Source organism: Staurois parvus, unplaced genomic scaffold (assembly GCF_062004578.1).
Source record: "Staurois parvus isolate SC_StPar_1 unplaced genomic scaffold, SC_StPar_1.0 ptg000430l, whole genome shotgun sequence".
Classification (NCBI taxonomy): Eukaryota; Metazoa; Chordata; class Amphibia; order Anura; family Ranidae; genus Staurois; species Staurois parvus.
The window spans coordinates 1,708,104-1,722,850 of record NW_028318226.1 but is presented as its reverse complement, the minus strand read 5'-3'; the positions used below and the strand labels follow the sequence as shown (position 1 = coordinate 1,722,850).

Here is a 14,747-nt window from a genome sequence, read left to right as displayed (position 1 = left end):
AGTCCAGCCACCTTCATTTCACCATGGTGTCATTGGATACATCCAGGGAGGACAAGTGAAACTATGTCACAAGTTTCCTCCCCACTCTCTGCACAGTTGCTGGCCAGTTAACTACTTGCTGCCTGGAGCAGTTTGAAAATGTTACTTTTTTGTTTGTTTTTGTTCGTCACGTGAGATTTGTATACAACAATATAATCCATTTTTGGTAAAATGTAAAGGGTGATGTTGTGCCGAGTAAATAGCAAACATGCCGGAGAATTACAATTGCGTACACCTGTGAAATGGCAGCATCTAAAATTGTCCATAGGTAACGCTTTAAGGGCTTGTTTATATGTGTTTCAAAATGTGGCATTGATGTGCTTTTGTAACCGCTTCCCAACCGCCCTGTAGCAGAAGTACTGCTACAGGGTGGCAGGGCTGTGCATAATCACGTGTGTATATATACGTGATTCTGTATTTCCGGGTAGGAGGTGTGCATGCACCACCCTATCCGCGCCACTATTGGCGGCTTCAGCTATCAATCACTGGATCCTGGCTGGATATTCCCCGCCGGCACCTGGCGATTGCCAAGGAACACTGGCAGAGTAGAGGTCTGTATGTAAACAATGCAGCACACTGCTTTGTATTGCTCTGCTGAGCAACACAAAGCAGCATGCTTGTACAGTTAGTCCTCATGCACACTTGACGTTTTGATAACGCTAGCTGTGTAAAGTCACGTTAAAAAGGCAAGGTTTTTCAGCGTTTTTGCATTAGTGCTTAGCGACGTTTTGCCACGATTAGCGGCGTTTTTCTGCATTTGTGTTTTTCAGTGGGTGTTTTTTTTTTTTGCCCCCCAAAAAAGTTTCTTTTGGTCCAAAAATGCCGGTTTGCTGCATTTTACGGTGTTTTTCAGTATTAGAGCGTTTTTACAGCTAAACTCCCCTAAAATCCTACTAGTTTTTTTTTGGGGGGGGGTTCCAGCCAAAAAACACTGATTGCAGTCTGTGTGCATGGACACATAGGATAACATGCTGGGGAGTTTACCGGCTGTAGAAAAAAATGTCAAACGCTGAGAACATCCGCTGTAAAAACATTAAGTGTGCATGAGGACTAAAGCACACACAGACAAAATAGTAAAAGTCACACAGTTTACCCCTTGATCGCCCCAGATGTTAACCCCTTCCTGCCCAGTGTTATTAGTACAGTGTCAGTGCTTTTTATTAGCACTGATCACAGTATTGGTGTCACTGGGGATGTCAGTATCAGTTAGTCTCCCCCTCCAGTGTCACAATGGCCACCGCAGTCCTGCTATAAGTCACCATTACTAGTATAAAAAAAAAATTCCAGTATCTATACCACCATTTGTAGACGTTATAACTTTCACATAAACCAATTCATTTAGATGTATTGGGATTTTTTTTTTTTAGCAAAGACATGTCGCAGAATACATTTTGGCCTAAATTTATGACTAAATTTGATTTTTAAAAACATTTTTTTACTCGATATGTTTTATAGCAAAAAAGTAAAAAAAAATTATTTTTTCTTTCAAAATTGTCAGTCTTTTTTTGTTTTATAGTGCAAAAAATAAAAACCGCAGACGCGATCAAATACCACCGAAAGAAAGCTCAATTTGTGGGGAAAAAAAATAACATAAATTTCATTTGGGTGCAACATTGCATGACTGTGCAATTGTCAGTTAGAGTAACGCAGCGCCTTATCGCAAAAAATGGCCTGGTCAGGGACGAGGGGTTAAAGTGCTCTGAATGCCAATCAAAGCACCCGTCACCTTACAGCCATGTGCACAGGTTGTGTTTGCTTTGTGGTTACTACTGAGCGGGGGATCAGCAGAGTTGGCGGTTAGTACTGAGCGGGGGATCAGCAGAGTTGGCGGTCACTACTGAGCGGGGGATCAGCAGAGTTGGCGGTCACTACTGAGCGGGGGATCAGCAGAGTTGGCGGTCACTACTGAGCGGGGGATCAGCAGAGTTGGCGGTCACTACTGAGCGGGGGATCAGCAGAGTTGGCGGTCACTACTGAGCGGGGGATCAGCAGAGTTGGCGGTCACTACTGAGCGGGGGATCAGCAGAGTTGGCGGTCACTACTGAGCGGGGGATCAGCAGAGTTGGCGGTCACTACTGAGCGGGGGATCAGCAGAGTTGGCGGTCACTACTGAGCGGGGGATCAGCAGAGTTGGCGGTCACTACTGGGCTGGGGATCAGCAGAGTTGGCGGTCACTACTGGGCTGGGGATCAGCAGAGTTGGGGGTTACTACTGGGCTGGGGATCAGCAGAGTTGGGGGTTACTACTGGGCTGGGGATCAGCAGAGTTGGCGGTTACTACTGGGCTGGGGATCAGCAGAGTTGGCGGTTACTACTGGGCTGGGGATCAGCAGAGTTGGCGGTTACTACTGGGCTGGGGATCAGCAGAGTTGGCGGTTACTACTGGGCTGGGGATCAGCAGAGTTGGCGGTTACTACTGGGCTGGGGATCAGCAGAGTTGGCGGTTACTACTGGGCTGGGGATCAGCAGAGTTGGCGGTTACTACTGGGCTGGGGATCAGCAGAGTTGGCGGTTACTACTGGGCTGGGGATCAGCAGAGTTGGGGGTTACTACTGGGCTGGGGATCAGCAGAGTTGGGGGTTACTACTGAGCTGGGGATCAGCAGAGTTGGGGGTTACTACTGCCTGGATCATTTTTATAGGTCAACCGACTTTAAAAAAAAAAAAAAAAGTACCAGGATCATTGTATTGCTGAAAATTGTAAACCTTTACAAACAATAAGTAAAAATGAATACTGAGCGGGGGATCAGCAGAGTTGGGGGTTACTACTGAGCGGGGGATCACGTTTACAGTGCTCGGTAGGGGTCTCCCCTCCCACTGCCGCTCCTGGGCTCACCCATTCCACTGCAACACCTGCAACTGATGTCAGGTTGGCTGTCTACAAAGTAGATGAAGGAACATCCCTTTCCTCGATCTTTTCTGTGATGAACGAAGCCAGGAGCTTTAGGGGGCCCTGCTTTCCACTGACCAAACACTGTGGGGGGTCATGCTTACCACTGACCAACACTGGGGGGGGGGGGGGGTGTCATGCTTACCACTGACCAACACTGGGGAAGGGGGTCATGCTTACCACTGACCAACACTGTAGGGGGGGTCATGCTTACCACTGACCAACACTGTAGGGGGGGTCATGCTTACCACTGACCAACACTGTAGGGGGGTCATGCTTACCACTGACCAACACTGTAGGGGGGCATGCTTAGCACTGACCAACACTGTAGGGGGGCATGCTTAGCACTGACCAACACTGTAGGGGGGGGCATGCTTAGCACTGACCAACACTGTAGGGGGGGGGGCATGCTTAGCACTGACCAACACTGTAGGGGGGGCATGCTTAGCACTGACCAACACTGTAGGGGGGGCATGCTTACCACTGACCAACACTGTAGGGGGGACATGCTTACCACTGACCAACACTGTGGGGGGGGGGCATGTTTACCACTGACCAACACTGGGGGGGGGGGGGCATGTTTACCACTGACCAACACTGTAGGGGGGGGGGCATGCTTACCACTGACCAACACTGTAGGGGGGGGGCATGCTTACCACTGACCAACACTGTAGGGGGGGCATGCTTAACACTGACCAACACTGTGGGGGGGGGGCATGCTTACCACTGACCAACACTGTGGGGGGGGCATGCTTACCACTGACCAACACTGTGGGGGGGGGGCATGCTTACCACTGACCAACACTGTGGGGGGGGGGGGGGGCATGCTTACCACTGGCCAACACTGTGGGGGGGGGGATGCTTACCACTGACCAACACTGTGGGGGGGGGGGGGCATGCTTACCACTGACCAACACTGTAGGGGGGTCATGCTTACCACTGACCAACACTGTAGGGGGGTCATGCTTACCACTGACCAACACTGTAGGGGGGTCATGCTTACCACTGACCAACACTGTAGGGGGGTCATGCTTACCACTGACCAACACTGTAGGGGGGTCATGCTTACCACTGACCAACACTGTAGGGGGGTCATGCTTACCACTGACCAACACTGTAGGGGGGTCATGCTTACCACTGACCAACACTGTAGGGGGTCAGGCTTACCACTGACCAACACTGTAGGGGGGCATGCTTAGCACTGACCAACACTGTAGAGGGGGCATGCTTAGCACTGACCAACACTGTAGGGGGGGGCATGCTTACCACTGACCAACACTGTAGGGGGGGCATGCTTACCACTGACCAACACTGTGGGGGGGACATGCTTACCACTGACCAACACTGTGGGGGGGGGGGGGGGGGCATGTTTACCACTGACCAACACTGTAGGGGGGGGGATATGTTTACCACTGACCAACACTGTGGGGGGGGGGCATGCTTACCACTGACCAACACTGTAGGGGGGGCATGCTTAACACTGACCAACACTGTGGGGGGGGGGCATGCTTACCACTGACCAACACTGTGGGGGGGGGCATGCTTACCACTGACCAACACTGTGGGGGGGGGGGCATGCTTACCACTGACCAACACTGTGGGGGGGGGCATGCTCACCACTGACCAACACTGTGGGGGGGGGGGGGCATGCTTACCACTGACCAACACTGTGGGGGGGGGGGGGCATGCTTACCACTGACCAACACTGTGGGGGGGGCATGCTTACCACTGACCAACACTGTGGGGGGGGCATGCTTACCACTGACCAACACTGTAGGGGGGGGGGCATGCTTACCACTGACCAACACTGTAGGGGGGGGGGCATGCTTACCACTGACCAACACTGTAGGGGGGGGCATGCTTCCCACTGACCAACACTGTAGGGGGGGGGCATGCTTCCCACTGACCAACACTGTAGGGGGGGCATGCTTCCCACTGACCAACACTGTAGGGGGGGCATGCTTCCCACTGATCAACACTGTAGGGGGGGGCATGCTTCCCACTGATCAACACTGTAGGGGGGGGCATGCTTCCCACTGATCAACACTGTAGGGGGGGGCATGCTTCCCACTGACCAACACTGTAGGGGGGCATGCTTCCCGCTGACCAACACTGTAGGGGGGCTGGGGGCATGCTTCCCGCTGACCAATCACTGTGGGGGGGGGGGCGGCATGCTTCCCGCTGACCAAACACTGTGGGGGCATGCTTACCGCTGACCAACACTATGGGGGGGGGGCATGCTTGCCGCTGACCAACACTGTAGGGGTAGCATGCTTCCCACTGACCAAACACTGTGGGGGGGTATGCTTACCACTGACCAACACTGTAGGGGGGCGGGGAATGCTTGCCACTGACCAACACTGTGGGGGGGGGGGGGCATGCTTACCACTGACCAACACTGTAGGGGGGGCATGCTTACCACTGACCAACACTGTAGGGGGGGCATGCTTACCACTGACCAACACTGTAGGGGGGGCATGCTTACCACTGACCAACACTGTAGGGGGGGCATGCTTACCACTGACCAACACTGTAGGGGTGGCATGCTTTCCACTGACCAACACTGTAGGGGGGGCATGCTTACCACTGACCAACACTGTAGGGGGGGCATGCTTACCACTGACCAACACTGTAGGGGGGGCATGCTTACCACTGACCAACACTGTAGGGGGGCATGCTTACCACTGACCAACACTGTAGAGGGGGCATGCTTACCACTGACCAACACTGTAGGGGGGGCATGCTTACCACTGACCAACACTGTAGGGGGGGCATGCTTACCACTGACCAACACTGTAGGGGTGGCATGCTTTCCACTGACCAACACTGTAGGGGGGGCATGCTTACCACTGACCAACACTGTAGGGGGGGCATGCTTACCACTGACCAACACTGTAGGGGGGCATGCTTACCACTGACCAACACTGTAGAGGGGGCATGCTTACCACTGACCAACACTGTGGGGGGGGGGGGGGGGCATGCTTACCACTGGCCAACACTGTGGGGGGGGGGGGATGCTTACCACTGACCAACACTGTGGGGGGGGGGGGGGCATGCTTACCACTGACCAACACTGTAGGGGGGTCATGCTTACCACTGACCAACACTGTAGGGGGGTCATGCTTACCACTGACCAACACTGTAGGGGGGTCATGCTTACCACTGACCAACACTGTAGGGGGGTCATGCTTACCACTGACCAACACTGTAGGGGGGTCATGCTTACCACTGACCAACACTGTAGGGGGGTCATGCTTACCACTGACCAACACTGTAGGGGGGTCATGCTTACCACTGACCAACACTGTAGGGGGTCAGGCTTACCACTGACCAACACTGTAGGGGGGCATGCTTAGCACTGACCAACACTGTAGAGGGGGCATGCTTAGCACTGACCAACACTGTAGGGGGGGGCATGCTTACCACTGACCAACACTGTAGGGGGGGCATGCTTACCACTGACCAACACTGTGGGGGGGACATGCTTACCACTGACCAACACTGTGGGGGGGGGGGGGGGGCATGTTTACCACTGACCAACACTGTAGGGGGGGGGATATGTTTACCACTGACCAACACTGTGGGGGGGGGGCATGCTTACCACTGACCAACACTGTAGGGGGGGCATGCTTAACACTGACCAACACTGTGGGGGGGGGGCATGCTTACCACTGACCAACACTGTGGGGGGGGGCATGCTTACCACTGACCAACACTGTGGGGGGGGGGGCATGCTTACCACTGACCAACACTGTGGGGGGGGGCATGCTCACCACTGACCAACACTGTGGGGGGGGGGGGGCATGCTTACCACTGACCAACACTGTGGGGGGGGGGGGCATGCTTACCACTGACCAACACTGTGGGGGGGGCATGCTTACCACTGACCAACACTGTGGGGGGGGCATGCTTACCACTGACCAACACTGTAGGGGGGGGGGCATGCTTACCACTGACCAACACTGTAGGGGGGGGGGCATGCTTACCACTGACCAACACTGTAGGGGGGGGCATGCTTCCCACTGACCAACACTGTAGGGGGGGGGCATGCTTCCCACTGACCAACACTGTAGGGGGGGCATGCTTCCCACTGACCAACACTGTAGGGGGGGCATGCTTCCCACTGATCAACACTGTAGGGGGGGGCATGCTTCCCACTGATCAACACTGTAGGGGGGGGCATGCTTCCCACTGATCAACACTGTAGGGGGGGGCATGCTTCCCACTGACCAACACTGTAGGGGGGCATGCTTCCCGCTGACCAACACTGTAGGGGGGCTGGGGGCATGCTTCCCGCTGACCAATCACTGTGGGGGGGGGGGCGGCATGCTTCCCGCTGACCAAACACTGTGGGGGCATGCTTACCGCTGACCAACACTATGGGGGGGGGGCATGCTTGCCGCTGACCAACACTGTAGGGGTAGCATGCTTCCCACTGACCAAACACTGTGGGGGGGTATGCTTACCACTGACCAACACTGTAGGGGGGCGGGGAATGCTTGCCACTGACCAACACTGTGGGGGGGGGGGGGCATGCTTACCACTGACCAACACTGTAGGGGGGGCATGCTTACCACTGACCAACACTGTAGGGGGGGCATGCTTACCACTGACCAACACTGTAGGGGGGGCATGCTTACCACTGACCAACACTGTAGGGGGGGCATGCTTACCACTGACCAACACTGTAGGGGTGGCATGCTTTCCACTGACCAACACTGTAGGGGGGGCATGCTTACCACTGACCAACACTGTAGGGGGGGCATGCTTACCACTGACCAACACTGTAGGGGGGGCATGCTTACCACTGACCAACACTGTAGGGGGGCATGCTTACCACTGACCAACACTGTAGAGGGGGCATGCTTACCACTGACCAACACTGTAGGGGGGGCATGCTTACCACTGACCAACACTGTAGGGGGGGCATGCTTACCACTGACCAACACTGTAGGGGTGGCATGCTTTCCACTGACCAACACTGTAGGGGGGGCATGCTTACCACTGACCAACACTGTAGGGGGGGCATGCTTACCACTGACCAACACTGTAGGGGGGCATGCTTACCACTGACCAACACTGTAGAGGGGGCATGCTTACCACTGACCAACACTGTGGGGGGGGGGGGGTCATGCTTACCACTGACCAACACTGTAGGGGGGCATGCTTACCAGCGACCAACACTGTAGGGGGGCATGCTTACCACTGACCAACACTGTAGGGGGGGCATGCTTACCACTGACCAACACTGTGGGGGGGGGGGGGGTCATGCTTACCACTGACCAACACTGTAGGGGGGCATGCTTACCAGCGACCAACACTGTAGGGGGGCATGCTTACCACTGACCAACACTGTAGGGGGGGCATGCTTACCACTGACCAACACTGTAGGGGGGCATGCTTACCACTGACCAACACTGTAGGGGGGCATGCTTACCACTGACCAACACTGTAAGGGGGGCATGCTTACCACTGACCAACACTGTAGGGGGGGCATGCTTACCACTGACCAACACTGTAGGGGGGGCATGCTTACCACTGACCAACACTGTAGGGGGGGCATGCTTACCACTGACCAACACTGTAGGGGGGGCATGCTTACCACTGACCAACACTGTAAGGGGGGCATGCTTACCACTGACCAACACTGTAGGGGGGGCATGCTTACCACTGACCAACACTGTAGGGGGGGCATGCTTACCACTGACCAACACTGTAGGGGGGGCATGCTTACCACTGACCAACACTGTAGGGGGGGCATGCTTACCACTGACCAACACTGTAGGGGGGGCATGCTTACCGCTGACCAACACTGTAGGGGGGGCATGCTTACCGCTGACCAACACTGTAGGGGGGGCATGCTTACCGCTGACCAACACTGTAGGGGGGGCATGCTTACCGCTGACCAACACTGTAGGGGGGGCATGCTTACCGCTGACCAACACTGTAGGGGGGGCATGCTTACCACTGACCAACACTGTAGGGGGGGCATGCTTACCGCTGACCAACACTGTAGGGGGGCATGCTTACCGCTGACCAACACTGTAGGGGGGGCATGCTTCCCGCTGACCAACACTGTAGGGGGGCTGGGGGCATGCTTCCCGCTGACCAACACTGTAGGGGGGCTGGGGGCATGCTTCCCGCTGACCAATCACTGTGGGGGGGCGGCATGCTTCCCGCTGACCAACACTGTGGGGAGGGCATGCTTGCCGCTGACCAACACTGTAGGGGTAGCATGCTTACCACTGACCAAACACTGTGGGGGGGCATGCTTACCACTGACCAACACTGTAGGGGGGCGGGGAATGCTTGCCACTGACCAACACTGTGGGGGGGGCATGCTTGCCGCTGACCAACACTGTGAGGGGGGGGGGCATGCTTACCAGTGACCAACACTGTGGGGGGGCATGCTTACCGCTGACCAACACTGTGGGGGGGGGGCCATGCTTACCGCTGACCAACACTGGGGGGGGGGGGGGGCATGCTTACTTACTGCTGACCAGCACTGTGGGGGGCATGCTTACCGCTGACCAACACTGTGGGGGGGGGGGGGCATGCTTACCGCTGACCAACACTGTGGGGGGGCATGCTTACCGCTGACCAACACTGTGGGGGGGGGGCATGCTTACCAACACTGTGGGGGGGGGGCATGCTTACCGCTGACCAACACTGTGGGGGGGGCATGCTTACCGCTGACCAACACTGTAGGGGGGGCATGCTTACCGCTGACCAACACTGTAGGGGGGGCATGCTTACCGCTGATCAACACTGTAGGGGGGCATGCTTACCGCTGACCAACAATGTGGGGGAGAGGTCTGCCTCCTGCTGACCAACAATGCGGGGGGGGGGGGGGGGGCGGCATGCTTCTGGCTGAATAACAATGTAGGAGGGCATTCTTCCCGCTGGCCAACAATGTAAGAATACATTTCTCACTGACCCATAGTCTAAAGGGCCATTCTCTGCAGACCGCCAATTTAAATAATTCCAGGAAATGTTTTGTTTTGTTTTTTCTCATGCAGCAGGTCTGTGCCTTCACTGTATGGGTGTAAACACAAAAATGACTGTAACTAAAGTCAGTTGCTACCAAAACTGTAGCTGCTGACTTTTAACAAATGCACACTCACCTTTTCCAGGGTCCAGAGACATGCTCACCTGCACCTTCCCTTCTCTCTCTCTTCTCTCCCTGCCACCAGCATTTCAATTGTGGGCACTAGGCTGTGACGGCTTGCGGCTTCACAGCTGGGTTCCCACTGCACATGTGCGAGTCGCACTGCGCATCCTGATTGGTCCGGCAGTCTTCTGGGACCTGTCACGTATTATTATTGTTATTAAAAATCGCTAGGAGTAGAGCAGCCCTAGGTGTCACATACTCTAAGTACACGAAATTCTACGTTTTATCTTAATATTCATGCTAATGTTTTGCAAGCTGTAGATATAGTCATTTATTTGGAGGTGTTCCCTGAGACCTGAAAGTTCAAAGGTTCCTCCCGGGTAAAAAGGCTAAAGACCAGTATACACGGGCTTAATAACAGAGACCGTTCGACATTAGGCCCGTGTGTACACACGCCGGTCCGACAGAGGGAGGCCGAACAGCCAGCTTCTGTCAAATGGCATGCTGGAAATCCAGCATCCGATCAGTGCTGGCAGCCACTGGCTGCGAGCGCTGACTGGTGTGTTTTGGCGGGGGCAGGTGCCCCTGTCAGAACACAATAGCTCAGCAGGAAGATCGCTGTACTATTATCAGATAATTAGTATAGCAGGCTCCTCCTGAGCTTTTTTTTTTTTTTTTCCATTTCATTTAGTCCGCTGGGTTGAACAAAAAAGAAACTGATAGTGTGTACTACGCAAAATAGAGACTGACTAAGGAGGGGGGGGGGGGGGCATTCTGGTATCCATAGAGAGAACTGACAATATTGTTAACTGGGAAGAGGCAGCACAGGCAGAATGTACAGGAAGTTATAATGCAGGATTTCTGGCAGATTATCAGGGTATTTTCTTGCACTCGTTTAACAGATATTACAGTACACTTTCAATGGTATATTTTTAACCAGCCATATGGTAGAAAATAAGAGAACTTCATTGCTGGGGTTTATATACACTTTAAATAAGGCCTATTCAGTATTGAGCTGTAAATGATTTTATTTTTAACCCCTTGATTGTTTTAAAAAAGGCCTGGATTCTTTCCTAAATGTACACAGAATATAACTGGATATAACATTTATAGGTAAAGTTGATCCAGGAAATATCCGATTGCCTCTCGGAGGATCAGGAAGGAATTTTTTTCCCCTGCAGGAGCAAATTGGATCTTGCTTTTTTGGGCCTTTTTTTTTTTGCCTTCCTTTGGATCAACTGTGTATAAAGGATTGTGTAAATTCTTTTATTGGTTGAGCCAGATGGACTTGTCTTTTTCCAACCAGACTTAAAGCTTAGTTCTAGACGTTTTGGGTTTATTTGAGTAGCTGCTGACTTTTAATAAACACACTCACCTGTCCCAGGGTCCAGAAACATGCTTACTCTTACTGTCTCCTCTGTCACGCTTGTCTGCCCAGCGCTGGCATCTCAACTCTGGGTACCAGGCTGTGACAGCTTGCAGCTTCACAGCCAGGTGTCCACAAGGCATGCACGAGTCGCGCTGCGCATTCCGTTTGTTCCGGCAGTCATCCGAGACATGTGAAGGTTCCCAGGAGAATGTGGGAGGAAAGAGGGGGGTGTGAACTTGAAATTTTGGCATTTCTATTGAAAATCTGACTGATCGTGTCAAAAAACTCTTTTATTTAAGGATAGTGATCATATGACGACATTTGTTATCCCATAGTTGTTTGGCTCCTTTTTAAATAATCATAACCGAAAGCAACCAAATGGCCCTGATCAAATGTTTCCACCTCCTGGGTTGTTTGGCCTTGGTACAGGCACACAAGGTGACATACACGGGTTAAAATTGCAATTAAAGGTTAAGTTTCCACATCTGTGACTTTGTAAACTGCTATTTGTATCTGTGTATAAATAATCAATGAGTTTGTTAGCTGTCACTTGTATGCACTGAGCAGGCTACCTACTGAGCCATGGGGAGCGGAAAAGAACGGTCAAAAGACCTCTGTAACAAGGTAATGAAGCGTTATAAAGATGGAAAAGGATATAAAGAGATATCCAAAGCCCTGAATATGTCAGTCAGTACTGTTCAATCACTTAAGAAGTGGAAAGTTCAGGGATGTCGTTATACCAAGCTAAAGTCAGGTAGACCAAGAAGGATTGCAGTCACAGCTGCCAGAAGAATTGTTCAGGATACAAAGAAAACCCCACAGGTAACCTCAGATAAAATACAGGCTACGCTGGAAAAAGATAATATTGTGCTCCTTAAAAAAAAAAAAAAATTACAACAATAATTGAACAACAATAAGCTGTACAGTTGAGTTGCCAGAAAGAAGCCTTTACTGCGCCAGTGCCACAGAAAAGCCCGGTGAGACTTGTCAAGGTGTTGTCATGTATATTGTAGCCAGGCTTTTTTGTGGCATTGGAAAACTAATGCAGCCACCATATCTAATGATATTATTAAAGTTTTGGTTGGATTTTCATACCGCTTTAAATTCCCTGTCTTTTGTCTGAGATTTTAAACAGTTTGATAAAAGCTGGAAGGCAACAAAAAAAAAAAACTAAAGCATAAACCAATTTGCTCCAACAGGAAAAAAATTCCTTCCTAAATCCCCCCAAAGGCAATCGATTATTCTTCATTCAACAATCTCTGATGTTACTACATATGAGTGTTAGTATCCAGTTATATTTTGTGCATTTAGGAATGCATCCACAATTAAAGCAATCTACTGAGCTGGCCAGAACTACTTCTTGAGGAAGTCTATTCCCCACTGTTTGACGTTTCAGATAATTATTATTATTTTTTTTTTTACCAAAAAAAACATTTATTGAGAAAGTGCATAATAATACAAAAGAAAAGCGAATGATGAACATATACAACATTTGGCAATGCATGCCGGGAAAAAGTAGGAATATTCTTACAAAGAACCACATATGGAACATGGTTGTGCCAGTCCACGACGGGGTAAGTCTGTAATACTCAGGCAGTCTAGTAGTGCGCATGGGAATGTTATCGCATTGGACCTTCTTAGTATGTAATTCTCATTACAGCGCCGCAGAAGGAGGCAGGGTAGATGCAGCACAACCGTTGAGGACGAAGCTAGTGTTTTACTGGAGTGATGGTGCCTGTAAGTAAGCTTAGATTGTCGTGAGGGTCGCTAATGTAAATAAGGTAAGTATGACAATGGCATGCCTAATGTTCTCTAAAGAGGAACCCAGTGGTTGACTGGGCGTGTAACAGGAAGGTAAGACGAAAGAAAAGGAGAACAAGAAAAGAGAGAAAGAGAAAAAAAAAAAAAGGGGGGGGTGAAGGGGGAGGGACGAGCTGGGTTTGTATTGTCGTCAACACCAAGGGTCTTCTATGGGTGGATTTGAGCAGAAGTCTATTAACCGGAGCAGGTAGGTGGGGATAGAGCCCTGAAGGTGAGGAAGTCGCCTACCGTATGATCTAAAGTGTGGAGTAACATACAATAGAGGTTTGTATTCAATCAGGCATGTTGGTTGGATGGTCCATAAAGGACCGGTACGTAGGAGTGGTTTTAAAGTGAGTCCAGCAGGCCCAAGTATGGGAGAATTTAGTGGGGGAATCGAGTGCGGTCGCAATCACGCAATCAGTTCTTCCATTTCCGCAATTTTACCCACACGGATCAGCCAATCGCGTATGGAGGGAGGGCGGGTGGAGCCCCAAAGAGTGGGAAGACAGAGTCTGGCTGCGTTGACCATATGCATGGCTAAAGATTTGAGGTATTTTCCCCTGGGCAGAGAGGAGTGATGGAGAAGAAACTGCTCTGGAGAGAAAGCTAGGGACAAGGTGGTCACAGACACTACAAGCCTGTGGACCCCCTGCCAAAATGGTTGGATACTGGGACAAGACCACCAAATGTGGAGAAAGAACCCATCTGAGGTTCCACATCTCCAACAGCTGTTGGGGATGGAAGGATTGAAACGAGAGATTCTCGACGGAGTTCGGTACCATCTCGAAGCCAGTTTATAACCGTTTTCCTGAGTCGAGACATTGAGGGAGCATTTATGAGTATGCATGAATATTAGGTCCCAATCGGCGTCCGCCAAGCTGTTTCCCAGGTCTCTGTTCCAAGCACGGCAGGAGGGTAAAGAATTATAATCCCTACTCTCAACAAGGAGAGGGTAAATCTCCGAGATCAAATGTTTGCGCGGTTCAGCTCTAGAGCATAGGGATTCAAAAGGAGTGAGGGGACGAGTCCAGTTATGGAACAGTTTGTGTGAGAGCAGGAAGTGTCTTATCTGCAGAAAGGAAAATCTCGGCTATCTAGGCTATCAAGCAGTTCGCGGAACGATATTACTTTTCCATCGCGGATAAAGTGTTTAACCAAAATCTGGTCATGTGGCCAATGCTCAGATAGGAATGACTTGTGCATGCCTGGGGGGAAGTCAGGATTGAGACGAATGGAGGTTAAGGAGTTCGGTGACTCTGTTTTACAGTTCAGGCGGAGAATATTTAAGCTGGGCCCCACTAAAGGGTGGGTGAGGAGCTCTTGAGGTGTATGCTTTGGCAGGAACCATGGAATCGATGTCAGGGGTGAGGGTGAGAAGGCATTTTCTAGGCAGACCCTGTCTTTAGAGGTAGAATGAACATGCCAGTCCACTATGCGTGTAAGGTGGCATGCCCAGTAGTACCGGTGAAGGTCAGGGAGCCCAATTCCACCTCTAAGTTTAGGGAGAGTCAGTTGAGAAAAAGCAATACGTGGACGC

General features: G+C 51.8%; 1 protein-coding gene across 2 annotated transcripts in view; it reads left to right on the top strand.

Annotated features, from left to right (window-relative positions):
• TMEM134 (transmembrane protein 134) overlaps window positions 1-14,747 on the top strand; it is a 62,404-nt gene that overhangs the window by 286 nt on the left and 47,371 nt on the right. The gene's annotated exons all lie outside the window — the stretch shown is intronic.